The 14192-nt window shown below is 38.4% G+C and overlaps 1 protein-coding gene and 1 non-coding gene across 4 annotated transcripts in view; both read right to left on the minus strand.

Annotated features, from left to right (window-relative positions):
• LOC131681684 (angiopoietin-2) overlaps positions 1 to 14192 on the minus strand; it is a 462968-nt gene that overhangs the window by 139712 nt on the left and 309064 nt on the right. The gene's annotated exons all lie outside the window — the stretch shown is intronic.
• On the minus strand, positions 12069 to 12232 carry LOC131686438 (U1 spliceosomal RNA). The gene has a single exon (XR_009305107.1). It is a non-coding gene; the product is annotated as a U1 spliceosomal RNA (small nuclear RNA).

Below are 14192 nucleotides of genomic sequence, written 5' to 3' on the forward strand. Positions count from 1 at the left end.
ACGTTTGCATTCAGCATCAGTCGCAGCTGACAGAAAGGGGACATATGTCAACTCAGACTCCTATCGTTCGTCGGCGACTGTGGTGCACCCAGAAGGGATAATCTTTTGTTGTGCCTAGAAGCAATAGAAAAAGGAGGAACATTTTCCCCCCAAGCTTCGTTGTAAAGGACAGCAGTTGGCTCTTCAAGGTCCACCGAAAATAACTACTCGAGGAAGTACTGATTCAAAACCGAACCCTCAGAAACCTGAGCTCAGAAAAGGAGTTACCAGAATTTCCAGGAACATAAAAAAACCCAAGTGTTCCCATATCCCAGTCAGAGAAAGAAACCAGCGATGGCTTAATAAATTTCTCTGACATTGTAGACTATATTTGTAAAGCAATACATATTTCTGACACGCATAAAAGCATCTTGATAAGCTTTCACCCCGCAGTAAAAACATTTTTGATGCAGTTCACTGTGAAATGGCCCCTTATGTCAGCGAATGTATCCTTCGATTTCCTCGGATTAGATCACTGTTCTACAGTGGATTTGTTGAAGTAGAATCTATTCATCAAAAATGTTAATAAATAATTTGCATTTGCATTATGCGAAATATGAATTAGACCTCAACTTTCACGATTTAGTATTATTCGCTTGGACTCTCACGGAGGAGTACTTTGGGGGTTCAAAAAGTGCTATTCTTTGAATCGAATCGACCTCCGCTCGACACCAGGCGTTAAAGTTGTCGCTCTAGAATTAAAGGCAAATACCTTTGCATTGCTTCCACCTAGAGCCTCAGTTAGCCACCGACGTCTTGGCGATATTGCGGAACTACTCCCCGCATCGAGGTTAGTTTTAGGTGATTTTAACTCCCTTGGTACGGCCTTCATGACGATAATCGATCTACCTTACTCCATGCTTCAAAATGACCATTAAGAACATAGGTGAAATGGCACGGAGTCCTGTCCTTCCAGCGCGCCCTCTGCTCGACATCGCTGCGGTTAAATTAAAAGAGATTATAACTACTAGAGGGAGCATAGCGCTACTGTCTCCATGTATTCACGGACTGAAACATGGGGTCTCGCTCTAGCATTTTGTATCCCGTTAATTTGACATGTGTGTACCCGGGGCAATATGTGTCCAACTAATGGGCCTAGCATATGTAAGAGCGAGATGATAAATTATCATCTAGGCTATTAGTTTGACACGGTTGATGCGAAGAATGCATTTAACAGCGCTAGTTGGGGAACCATCGGCACAGTGCTGCACAGAGTGAGGGTCCCCGACTATCTATGTCAGATCATAAGAGCTACTTCCAGAGCAGAACGCTTCCTCAGGGCTCCATTCACGGTCCAACTTTTTGAAACGGGATGTACGATTGGGTCTTGATACAGCGGATGCCAAGCTAAGTGAAAATCGTGGGTTTTGCCGATGACGTGGCACCAACAGTGATAGGTGAGACATTTGATGAAGTGAAGGTGTCGGTGACAGAGACAATACACGCTATCGAGAACTGCATGAACGGGGTCAAGCTGCAGAGCTCACCACAAGACAAAGGTGTTGTTATTCAGCAACTGCAAAGCGGATGAAGATCGACGTCGGAGGCCACCTGATTGCATCGAACCGTGCACTGACGCAAGTGGGAGTGATAATCGACAACCGGTTGAGCTTTAACAACCACGTCGACTACACCTGCGAAAAGTGGGCGAAGGCAACGAACGCAATAACGAGGAATCATACCAAACGTTGGCCGACCGGGAAGCAGCACGAGACGTTTGCTATCTGGTGTTTCGTAATCGATACTTCGATATGAGGTTCCTGCCTAGGGCACGGCGCTGAAAACCAAGCGGAACAGCGAAAAGCTGAACTGGACGTTCCGGCTGATAGCCGAACAAGTCGCGAGCGCGTACCTAACAATATCGTCGAAAGCAGAATGCGTTATTGCCGGGATGATCCTCATCTGCATCACCCTGTCGGAGAATATCGTGTGCTACAATCGGAGAAACACCAGAAACGTGAGGAAGATGGCGAGAATCGATTCGATAGCGACATGACAGCAGGAATGGGACAATAAGGAGAATAGAAAATGGATCTACAGGCTCACGCCAAAGCTGTCGATGTGGGTCAAAAGAAAGCACGGAGGGATGAACTTCCACTAGACACAGCTCCTGTCGGACCACGACTGCTTCAGCGGTTCGGGTACGTAACGGAGTATGAGAACGTCGAGAAGACACTGGAGCATGTGGTCTTCAAATGTCCGAGGTTCGAAGCAACGCGCAGGTAGATGCTTCAAACGAGAGGACCGGATATCAACTCGGATTATGTCGTCTACAGAATGACATGCGACGTAAACATGTGGAACACGGTCAACAGAGTGGTGACGCAGATCTTGACCGCCTTACTGTGAAAATGGCGTGATGAACAACGAGCAATCACCGCCGGGAAACTCTCCATCGGAATGGGCTAGACCCACTGCCGGGGACTAGTCGAGTAGACCGCGACAAAGCACCACGTTTGGATTGCCGGGGCGCTAGTGAACCGGACGCCATGCTCCACCCGGAATCGCCGGACCGACCACAGCATTCTACCGGTTTGCCCGAGAGAAATATAGCGAAAACCAAAGAAGAATCGGTATCGGGAGAACTTCTTTCTCCGGGGAATTCTCGGTCGGCGTAAACACCACCGGGGTCTAGACTGAGTACACCGCGACAAAACACCACGAGTCGTTGGGGCACCAGCGAATCGAGCGCCCTGTTCCATCGGAATCGACGAACTGACCTCAGCACCTGACTTCTCTCGTCGGGGAATTCTCCGTCCGAGTAGGCTAGATCCATCGTCAGGGACTAGACCGAGTAGTTTACGAACAAGTCGGGAGTTCGACACGAAAGTGGTTCTAAATGAAACAGAAAACCTGAAGTTTTCCGCCTAGATTGTCCTCGTAGCGGAACAGCACAGATTCTCGACCCACAGCTAGCTTTTCTACTGCCATACAGGAATTGCCACGTTGTGAACCAAGAACAACTAACTACTAAATTATTGGATTGGTGTGTGCGATGGGCATATTAAAAAATCTCTCCCCGAAGTAATGCCGTAGTTCCGAGGAGGAATCAGGTTCCGTGCAAGAGTTGTTTTAGTGGGTCGGTTGGCTGCCCAAACCCGTTCCCTGAGTTTTGGGTTTTTGTAAAAAAAATTCCTGCTCAGGATGTTTTTGAACATTTTTTCTGCTCTCTAAAAAGAATTCCCGTTCCTCCTAAGTCATGCCAAACCTTCATGAGATGGTGTAAATTCCTGAAACTCTCCGGATAACGCGAGGAAAGAATATATTCGGCTAATTGGAAAGTGTCAGCTTTCATCACACACAGCCGATCCTTCTCTCTGATAGACTTAACAGAATCTCCTAGGTAGTCCAAAATATGAAGAAGTTTAACATTGGTACTAATTCGGTCTCGATTTTCAGTTGAAACTTTATTTTTGGAAAGTATTTTTACAACCACCATAATACCCCGATTACATTTCCAAGAAATGTATGAGCCAAGTAGATTCAAATGGCTGTAATTTAAGAATAATTGCAAATAAAACCAAATTTCTTACTCGTTTCGTTCATATTTTGGCACTGCTAAGCTTTTTCCGAGAAAAAAATGAAGTTTTTGTTGGACGTGACGACTCACTTGCGAGTGCAAAAATGCAAACTGTATCATTTTACCAGTTCATAAGCTGAGTTGTGTCGCATGACTAATTTTAGTTTTACCGTAAATCGCCAATTGAAACAATATTTTTCCAAAATTTTGTTGCAAACTATTGAAAGTTGAGCGAGTGACAGTGAATCTCCGGGGCGCTTTTACGAAAAATTGTTTAGAGGTGTGCATCACAACTTATTACCAATTTATTTAATCAATGTTTTGAAATATTACACAGCTCTATTTCGCTTAATTCCTCAGGTAACCACGGAATAATCCGATTTTCGCCAAACGAGAAATCGGTATAATTGTGGTTTTTTTTAAATAATAATAAAAGCTCTTTCAAAAGCTCCCAATGATGTAAAGAAAAACTGCAAAATTTTAGAACGATTGGTCTAGAAGATTTTGAGTTATGGTGCATAGCGCATATTTTCGAGTTGTCTCGTGAAAATTCCTTTTTATTCACCCGCGTTTCAATATTTTGTAATGAAAATTTTGGAGGTTGTTGTTCAAGTGTTGTACTATTGTGTAAAATTGATTAAATAGACTAACACTCTCTGCATATTTAAAAAAAATCTAACGCATGAAGTTCCGCCACTCTGTGTTTTTCGTTAAAATGTATACGCTTTTCAGATATACGTCCTCTACAAGGTCTTCGAAGTCCATTCCATGGTGCTCGAAACAGGTCAACTTGATTCCTTATTTTTTCAAATGTTTATTTTTGATTGGGTTACAATAATGCCAAATTCATGCGAGACTTTGAGAAAATCTTCCAAATGGCTAAAATAGTCCACGGATAAACCTCGCGAGATTTAAGCATGAGTCCGTAACTGGTTATTGAAACATGAATAAGTTATCGACCATTTGCAGGTACATTCGATTCAAATTCATTTAAAATTAAGAAAAATAGATCAAACAGACCACTTAAATTTCTGGCAAAAAAATCCTGCTCGCAAAGATTTTACGTTTTGCCAATGAATTGGAAACAAACTATGAGCTACGAGCGACAAAATTATAAAAATAATTGAGTGATACACTCAGTATTGTATGGACAGATTACTTATTATTATTCAATCAAGACGACGCGATCGCTGAAGTGAATGATCTCAATTTCAAATTTCCTTTCAAAAGTTTCCCATGTCGTGCATCGACCAGGCGTAACTACACTCTAGCGGAAAGGCAGCGACCGGAGGCCGCACGGTTCGCGGTAATTTGCATACATAATGCGAGCGAATGCAGTCCCCAACACGAGCCTTTGGGCGGATCCAAAGCTCGGATGTGTATTGGCGTGTGGCTGGGTTGCGTTATGGTAGTGAACTTGTTGCTCTTGAAAAAGAAAACGGATATCAGACACGAGAATCAACTGTAGCAGTCTGTGCTTGGTTGGTATGAACGTACGAGCGAACGAACGGACGGCGAACGAGTTCCATTTGCCTTAACAGTCCTACGCTGGTCCGCCACCCGTGTTCCTTGCGGATGGATTGGCAATTACTGTGATTGAATCTAATTGCGACTCAAGTTTATAGACTTTACGTCTGACGTTTGTTCAGCTTGTGAAGCACACGAAGACATTGGTTGGGCGCGATTTTGTTGTAGATTTTGATCAGCATTATCACGACTTAGTTCCACAATGGACGTCCTAATAAAAGTCCTCGTCGATCAAATCCTTCGGCCAAAAGATAATTTGTAAGAGTAAATTATTATATGCGAAATTGGATCAAATCGCAATACATTCGTCCACAATTCATGACTAGTAAGAGAACCATAGATTTCGATTTTGGAATCTGATTCATAATCAATTCGCATGTTTCAAAAGAATACAACTGAATGCAGTATGTCATAAAAACATACTTGTTGAACTTGTTTTGACAAACTGCAGCTAGGTTAGTTGACTTACCATATGTAGAGTGTGGATAATTTCAACGTTCGAATGATTCACCATACCTGAAAATGAAAAATGCTATATTAGTTAATGTAACATAACAGATATTACTAAACAGTATTTCTCGTTCTCTATTGTAAATTAATTGCTAGCATAGACAGGCGATGAGGTGTATACAAGATCAATACGATCACATTAGATCTGCGGCACTGTCATTGCGAGCAATATGGCATTCGGCAAAATCTTTAATGACCAGATTGTCGAAAACCGCGTTCACATGTTGTTTCGTTAATTATTTGGCTTGCGATCAATTAGTGTTATTATCTTCGATTGGTTCATAGGACATCAAGCAATTAAAATTATGTGGTATAATTGGTAAAGACTCCTATTTAAGGTGTTATAACATTAATCGAGTGTCCCAATTTTCACTGTGCTGCTTAAGCTAAAGCTCGTAAAGTGGACCCTACTCGAGACAAGAATATTGTTGACAGGATTACTGCAACACGTCAACCCTGTTTGAGTTTATGAGTTCATTTTCAAGGCGCCCTTTGTATGGTGAATAACAAATTGATTATTGTCAATATTTTGGTTCATGTTGCATGGTTATTGAAATCTTCTAAAATCAATATTTTTAAGACAAAACCATACCTTGATGCTTGAAGTTCAAAACTTTGGGATATTACCTACTTTGCTCAAACTGCTTCAATTGATAGTATTCCGAACTAGGTATTGTTTAGACTGGCATGAACTAGTGTAAGGTGAGGCAACAGTGCGCATGGAGCACGCGTTGCACTTTTTAAAGCATACAAACGTTACACGTTGATATGTAACTAGGTGAACTGATCATTATAGTTACGTGAAGTTTTGAGGTAAGTAGCATTTTTTGTTGTTTTGAGGTAATTTATTGGATTCTGTAGATTACAAGTTCGCTGTTTGAATAATTCAGAACCTTTAAAACTATAGTACCAATTCTAAAATACTTAAACATATGGTATTTTGTGTAATATATAGGATGTAAAAATATTAAAGACACCCCTTTATTCTTCCAGTATTTTTGTTCATAGGAAAGGTTTGTTGTATTGTACGATGAGAATACTTTTTAAATCTTTGATTTACTGTTTCAAAGTCAACAAATAAAAAATTAAATAAGTTTGTCGTCGTAATAAAGTGTGACAGTCGAGTAGTGGTAATGGGATTAATTAGAAAACCACAAGGATGTCTTAAATTATTTTACATACTGTATTTGTTATAATGGTTCAAAAACGGATGGTGGGGCAAGAATGCGCATTGCAAGTATATCTACCCCAATGAGAAGGTGTAAGCGAACCTTTTCATATTAAAATTCCGCCGTTCAACAAAAAAAGCATCAGTATCACTAGTTCCAAGACAAAAAGTGCACGCACACATACCAATAGGATCATTTGGAGATGAGTTCTTTAAATTGAAATATTTGGCAGTTTAAATATCAAGACCGGTAAATTTACTTATAAAGATACTTAAACTCCGCATCAATCCACAGAAAAAGAATCTATTTCTGTTTTGTTTCTAACGTTCAACAAAACACATTAGATAAAAATTGATTGTAGAACAATAAAGACATATGCACCAGAACTTTTTTTTGTTACACTTTTTATTCATAATGACCTAGAACCGCTACTTCTCGTGATCTAGTTAAGGTAGTAACGGTTCCGTTGGACTCCTGAGATTTTTTCATATTAGAGAAATTAGCAAAAAAAATGTAAGCTTTGTGGCATAAAGCAGCAACATTTTGAAAATTGGGGGATTCTGGGGACAAAATATCTCAAAACCCTAGTTTTCCGTATTTATCAAGAGATGAAGATATTTCCAATTAAATATGAATGTAATAGTAAAAATAAGCTATAAATTTACGGCGACGCGATCAAAAATTACTTTGACATTTGTCACAATATAAGATAAGAGATTAGCATTTATAATTTAAAAAGAAAACTTATGGCGCCAATGCAGATATATTTATTTTTATATATGAACTATCTAAGGTCATAAGCAGTGTTGCCACATCGAAATCAGTGTTTTGGTCAATTTTTTATTATATGTGATGACTACACTACAAAAAATGGATATTCGTGAGATTCTATTTTTACCATTTTTGTTAACCATTTTTGTTAACGACCTATTGAGTCAATTTGTCACCAGTTGTTACGGCATTTAATTAACAAGGGACTGGAAGGTGAAGTTTATTTTCCAATATTAAGAGCCATAGTACTCAAGGGAGAGCAAGGAGTTGAAAGGAGAAAGTTTAGAAAAGCGTGGAAGGATCATATATGCAAGCTAAGAGCTTACCGGCGACTTAACTTTTTGTCTGCTACCGTAGGAGTCAAGATCTTTTGGCATTAGAAATGCGAATCACCTGAGTCTACGGCATGTCCGGACAAGCGTAAAGTAACTTGTTACTTCATGCTGTCGGTTCGGCTCTAAGCTTGCATATATGATCCTTCCACGCTTTTATAAACATTCTCACTTCAACTCCTTGCTCTCCCTTGAGTACTATGGCTCTTAATATTGGAAAATATACTTCACCTTCCAGTCCCTTCCTAATTAAATGCCGTAACAACTGTTGGCATATTCGTGAGAATTGTTTTAAAAGTGTGTAGTAAATATTTCCAAAAAGATGTCGAAATCTGTGAAATTTTCATGAAATTCCAAAAATCTGTCGTTATCAAAAAGAATTTGTGATCAAATCTTGCCAAAAAATGCTTTTAATCCACGTAAAAGTGTGATGAGACATTTCTTATAACTCTTTTTTTTAATTCGTTTATTTGACACGGCTCATAGCGGTAGCTTAACGGAGCCGTGGATCCTTTATACGTTTACAATACATGTAAAAATAAAAATACAAACAAGAATTAATTAATTGGATCTCGTGCGCGCAACTTTTTATTGCGAGCGGAGACCTTTTTTCGCGAGGTCTGTTGGCAAACAGCGTCAGGGGGGTCATTTAATTCTCTCGAACTTATAACTCTTTCTACTCTCTTCGGATAATATATCGATCAAATTAGCATGGGATAAATCAAAAGTAAATACCAATTAATGCCCTTTAACATAGGCGGACAATCAACTTATTACTAATGCTTTGTGAATAAAATTTTTAAGTTCTTCATTCAATGCAGGCCTAAAAATCAAAAAAAAAAATTGCGTATATTTGCAGTATATATATTTTCATGGCTATCTGAGAACTGGAACTGAAATTGCAGCCCTTGATGACACGCTACTTCAATGCGATCATTGCGATACCGACTTTTTCTAAAAGTGACCTCGCAGTGTGCAAAATATTACGCATACCGTTGGTCTCGCAATTTCTAGTGATTGAACAAATGATTTTGATTTGCAACATTATTACTAATCAATAGAAAGCTATACCTGATTTTTTAGGAAAAATCGTCACCATTACTGAGTGTACTGAAAACTTTAACTGTGTTTTTCTCGAAACCACATTTTTATGTTAGCTGAAAATATAACTCGAACAAATGATTTACTATCGTTCTGAAATTTTCACTGTGCATTCAATTGCTTTTTTCAGTGACGTAAGCAGGATTTTTTAAATGAGCAATTTTGTGTCGATTTTTATGACATTTTCAGCGTTTTCTATTAAAAAGTGTGCCATTTCGCGAAAAATCAAAATATCTTAAAAATCATGCGTACGTCGTCATCGTTCTAAGGAATCAAAAAAAAATGTATTTGGCTTTAAGTCAAAGATTATGGGACATAGATCCGGCCATGGACACCTTCCAAAAGAACTCACCTGCGAGAAAATCCTGTCCAACCGCCATTTTGTATTGAAATACTTGACAGAACTTGTATTATGAATCCTATTTCACGGGATCTCGATTCATTTTTAAATTGCGTCAAGTAAAATTTCCATAACAATCCTACAATGCCTTACATTGGTGTAGCCCCTGAATTTCTAATTTCTAATCTTTGTACATCCGCTACGTATATAAACACAGAAAAAAAAAACATTTTGTAATTTTAAGTTTATTTTCATGCACATATTTGGAGCATGAATATAAATGTAAAATTAAGTTCCACCAAAAATCCACACGACTTGTCGTGCTTTCTTCAACGAATTTTATTACAATTCTACACGTGGATTGAACATTACAGTTTCTTCAAACGGAAAACCAATGCACTTCAATGTATTTTTTACACGCACATTGCTGTAAAATGAATGACATGTAATATTACACGAATGAAAGTGTAAAATTGTATGCTTTTTGATGCTCCAATTGAGTGCATTGATTTTAACGCAATTTTCAATCAAAGTTTTGATTCAAGGTCCTGGCAGTCCATACCTCTCCCGAGAATTTTCAACTTGTTGAGAAATTATAAATTAGTTTGAACTTTATATTAATTTCTAACCCAAAATCATTTCAAACCTAATTTGACCAGCAGTACTGATTTTCATTAAATAAGGTTTTTACGTATTACGTATTGTACAATGTTCATTTTAAAATCAAAATTTTGAACCCTTCCCGAATTTTTTTCTGGGTCCGACCCTGCCAATAAGATTGAAAAAGTCGTGTCTTTTGCTTAATAGATAACTCGAAGAATATATTACAACAATCCTTCGTATAGCCTTTTTAAGCTTCTAACAAACAATATTACTATAAAACCGGTTTTAACCATTGATATGGCACGGTAAAATCAAAAATTCATACTAAAAATTCGTTTTTTTAGTAAACCGCGGAAAAAAATAACGGAAAATCAAATCTTTATTGTTTCATTAATTTCAACCAGAATTACGAATTGCACTGTTCTCGTAAAATTAGATATACAGTAACGAATTAGTCCTTAACTCCGCCATTTTGTGATGTTTTCCATGGACATTGTTTCTTTTAGCTTTTCACATGTGTTTACAAATATACGTATTAGACCGGCAACAATTTTGACTTTTTTTCGTAACACTGCTAATTCAAACGGTAATTGGATTTCATGTGCAAACTATGAGCTTTATCCGATAGCTCTAGTTCACCCACAAGAGGTTTCAAGTTTCTATATTAATACATATGGAAACTCTGAAATAGTTTTTTTATAACGAACAGCTTTGTTGAAGAATGCATATTGATTGGAGGTTCCCCAGTAAAGTTATTTAACTTTGAAAACCAACCGATATATTTTTACTGCAAAATCGGTTCAATAGGCAGTCTTCGGCAATGTTGATCCTTACACCTTAAACTATATATCTGCAGATTTTGGGATGCACAAGATGATACTGGCATTTTTTTAGTGAATTTATTGTTTCTATTGCCAATTTTTCATATATTTTCACATACAAACTTGAGAACTCTTGTGAGTGAACTAGAGTTTTCGGAAAAAGCTTATATTTAACAAATGGTATGTGAAGCCAATTACCGTTTGATTTAACAGTGTTCTGAAAGAAAGTCAAAAGTGTTGCCGGTCTAATACATATATTTTCAGATAGCTAGAACTTTTCCTTCCCTTTCCAAAAATCATGAAAGTAAGCTTCTTTTTTGACTCTCAATAAACCCCTTAATCGTACCTATTAATTTAGGACACTTTTTTAACTAAAACTGCCCAAACAAACGAACGAATGAGAGAAGGCTCGCCATATTTTCGAAGAAACCGTTATATTAACCTTTCAACGAACTACTAAAAATTTGGTGTAGTTCGATGCCATAGAAAAAATATTTCCTCAAAAATAATCCCCAAGTAGACAGTATTCGAAGAAGTTTCTTGTGCACGAGTTTATAATGACTTTCTTTCTATTTACTTGAAGTCATTTATTTCGCTTCTTCGTTTTCCGAGATATGATCCATATAGATCTGAGGGTCATCAGTTAGAAAATTAGCTGTCAGATGGCTATGGCAAATGAAAGTTTGCTCACTTATAAACGATCTGTAAGCGTACATTCAGACAACTTGAAATTGTTCGATGGTTATTTCTAGCGATCGTAGGTAGAAAAAAAATATAAAATATGTCCCGCTATCATCAGAATCAAAAACATCAAAATCAAAGATTTTGTAATTATAATTATTGGTAGCGTTCTGTCTGGGTGTAATGTCATTCATTTGAAATTGGTTTGGATGAGATCGGATGAGTAGTTGCTGATAAACACGAATGAGAGTTTGTCCATTACATACACACACATACATTGTCCCAAATCGTCGAGTTGGGTCTATTGGTATATAAAACTCGGCACTCCGGGCATCGGAAAAAATCTTCAAAGTTTGAGCGAATTCTATACATTTCTTTTGTAAGAAATGTAAAAATCTGTAACTTTACAGAATTTGTGAACGTTGTACATTCGAAAGCTGACCAACTCGTACACTGTGCGGACTGTTTGCCTGAGCGTGGTGAACGATTTCGCCTCGTTGCGGTATGGTGTACGGATTTTTTTGTCAGATTTGGTCAGCTTGAATGCGTAATTAATACGACACTATACAATACATCTGAAGCAGACAAGCCAACCACAGAAGTAATATAACACTACCCTAAAATATAACATTTTGATTCCATTATGTACTAAAATCGGGATGTGCGCGTACGCACGTCCCGGCTACCAAAAATTACACATACGAGTTATCCACATGAGGGATAATCGCAGGGGTCAACCCGTCCGAGGTGCAATGGAAAGGTCTCGCCCTGGGGGAACCGCCTTGCTGATCACGGTAACCCCTATGCCAGGTAAGTATGCTTTTTCATGCGTCTACGGTAGCTCTACTTTAGCTGGCGAAGTAAAACATTGGCGATGTTTATGTTCTATACTTGGTTCAATCAGTTGGATACATTAAAGAAACGTAACATGGAAGAAAGAGAGAAAACAAGAAGTTGGGAAGCATTTAAGAAGTGATGGTTCTTTATTTCCTATAAGAAAGGAATCCTGCTAGAATAAAGAAACTGAACAAGAATTGACTAAATTATTGTAGAATCATGAGCCTGCTTTCGGCCATTTCTATTATCATCCTATTCATTTGAAGCTGGAACATTCTATTCGAGCCTTTGTTGCGCTGAAACAAGAGAGATCCACCATTTCTAATCATATTAGCTTAGGGATGAATCAAAGATATAGATATCAATTTACACACAGTCCGTCTACTAGGGCCCGAATAGACTCATCACTAGTTCTATCAAATTTATGGTGACAGATTTCTTACAAGAAATAAGCTAAACAAATTTGAAAATGCAGAGCCTGAATCATTACTTCAAAATTTATTTAATTTAATTTAATTTAAAATTATTTAATATGAAGTGTCCTACTAGAATATAGAATGCAACTCTCTGCAAACGAGGAAACAAGACACACGCCACAAAAAATCATTACGGATTTTGTTCTAGCTATTTTAATGCAGCACAGCAACAGCGCGTGAGTAGATAGAACAAAATCTATAAAAAAAATGTTTTTCAAACTACCAACGAAAAATGCAACGTAAGCTTAAGTCGGATCCTAAATCGTTTTGGAGATACGTCAATGAGCAGCGGAAAGAAACCGGCTTACCTTCTACAATGTTTTTGAATGGTGAAGTCGGGCATGATTCACAAGCCATATGCAAATTGTTCGCCTCTAAATTTGCGAGTGTGTTCGTCAGTGAGACTCTGTCCTCGCAGCAGATTGACGTTGCAGCTAGCGGCGTGGCCCAACTCGAACGGTCAGTGAGTGAGATTCGTGTGGAGCACTCGGATATTGTATCAGCAGCATCCAAGCTTAAAGCATCGTCATCTCCTGGGCCAGATGGTGTCCCTGCTGTGTTTTTGAAAAAGTGTATATCTGGTTTGGTGGAACCTCTCTGTCAACTATTCAAAATGTCACTGACAACCGCGATTTTTCCTCAATTGTGGAAAGCAGCTTTCATCTTTCCTGTCCACAAAAAAGGTGATAAGAGAAACATTGACAATTATCGAGGAATTTCTGCGCTCTGTGCCATTTCCAAGCTCTTTGAGTTAGTCGTAGTGGAGTCTGTGTTTTTTCACTGTAAGGAATATATTTCTAAAGACCAACACGGATTCATGCCGAATCGATCTACGTCGACGAATCTACTATCTCTAACTTCTTTTGTGTCCGAAGGGTTCGATGCGAATCAACAAACTGATGTTATATATACTGACTTATCTGCAGCTTTCGACAAAATCAATCACGATATCGCAGTCGCTAAATTGGAAAAACTTGGCTTCAGTGGATCACTCCTGCGATGGTTTCAATCCTATCTCGTTGACCGTCAACTCAGTGTGAACATAGGTGATGCATACTCCAAACTGTTCTCCGCAACGTCTGGTATTCCGCAAGGAAGTCATCTCGGACCATTTATATTCACTCTCTATTTCAACGATGTAAACTATCAGCTGAAAGGACCACGGTTGTCGTATGCAGATGATCTAAAAATTTTCAACAGAATTAGGAGCCGATCGGACGCACAATATTTGCAGCAGCAATTCGACACTTTCAGCAGATGGTGTGAAAACAACCGAATGATTCTGAATCCGGTGAAATGTTCTGTGATATCGTTCACCAGAAAAAAAGATCCCATTGAGTTTGAATATAACTTGTCTGGAGCTCTTGTTTCCCGGGTGAGCTGCGTTAAGGATCTTGGAGTGCTGTTAGATTCGAAACTTACATTTAAGAATCACATTTCGTATGTTGTTGGTAAAGCATCGCGA

The sequence above is a fragment of the Topomyia yanbarensis genome, chromosome 2 (assembly GCF_030247195.1).
Source record: "Topomyia yanbarensis strain Yona2022 chromosome 2, ASM3024719v1, whole genome shotgun sequence".
Taxonomy (NCBI): Eukaryota; Metazoa; Arthropoda; class Insecta; order Diptera; family Culicidae; genus Topomyia; species Topomyia yanbarensis.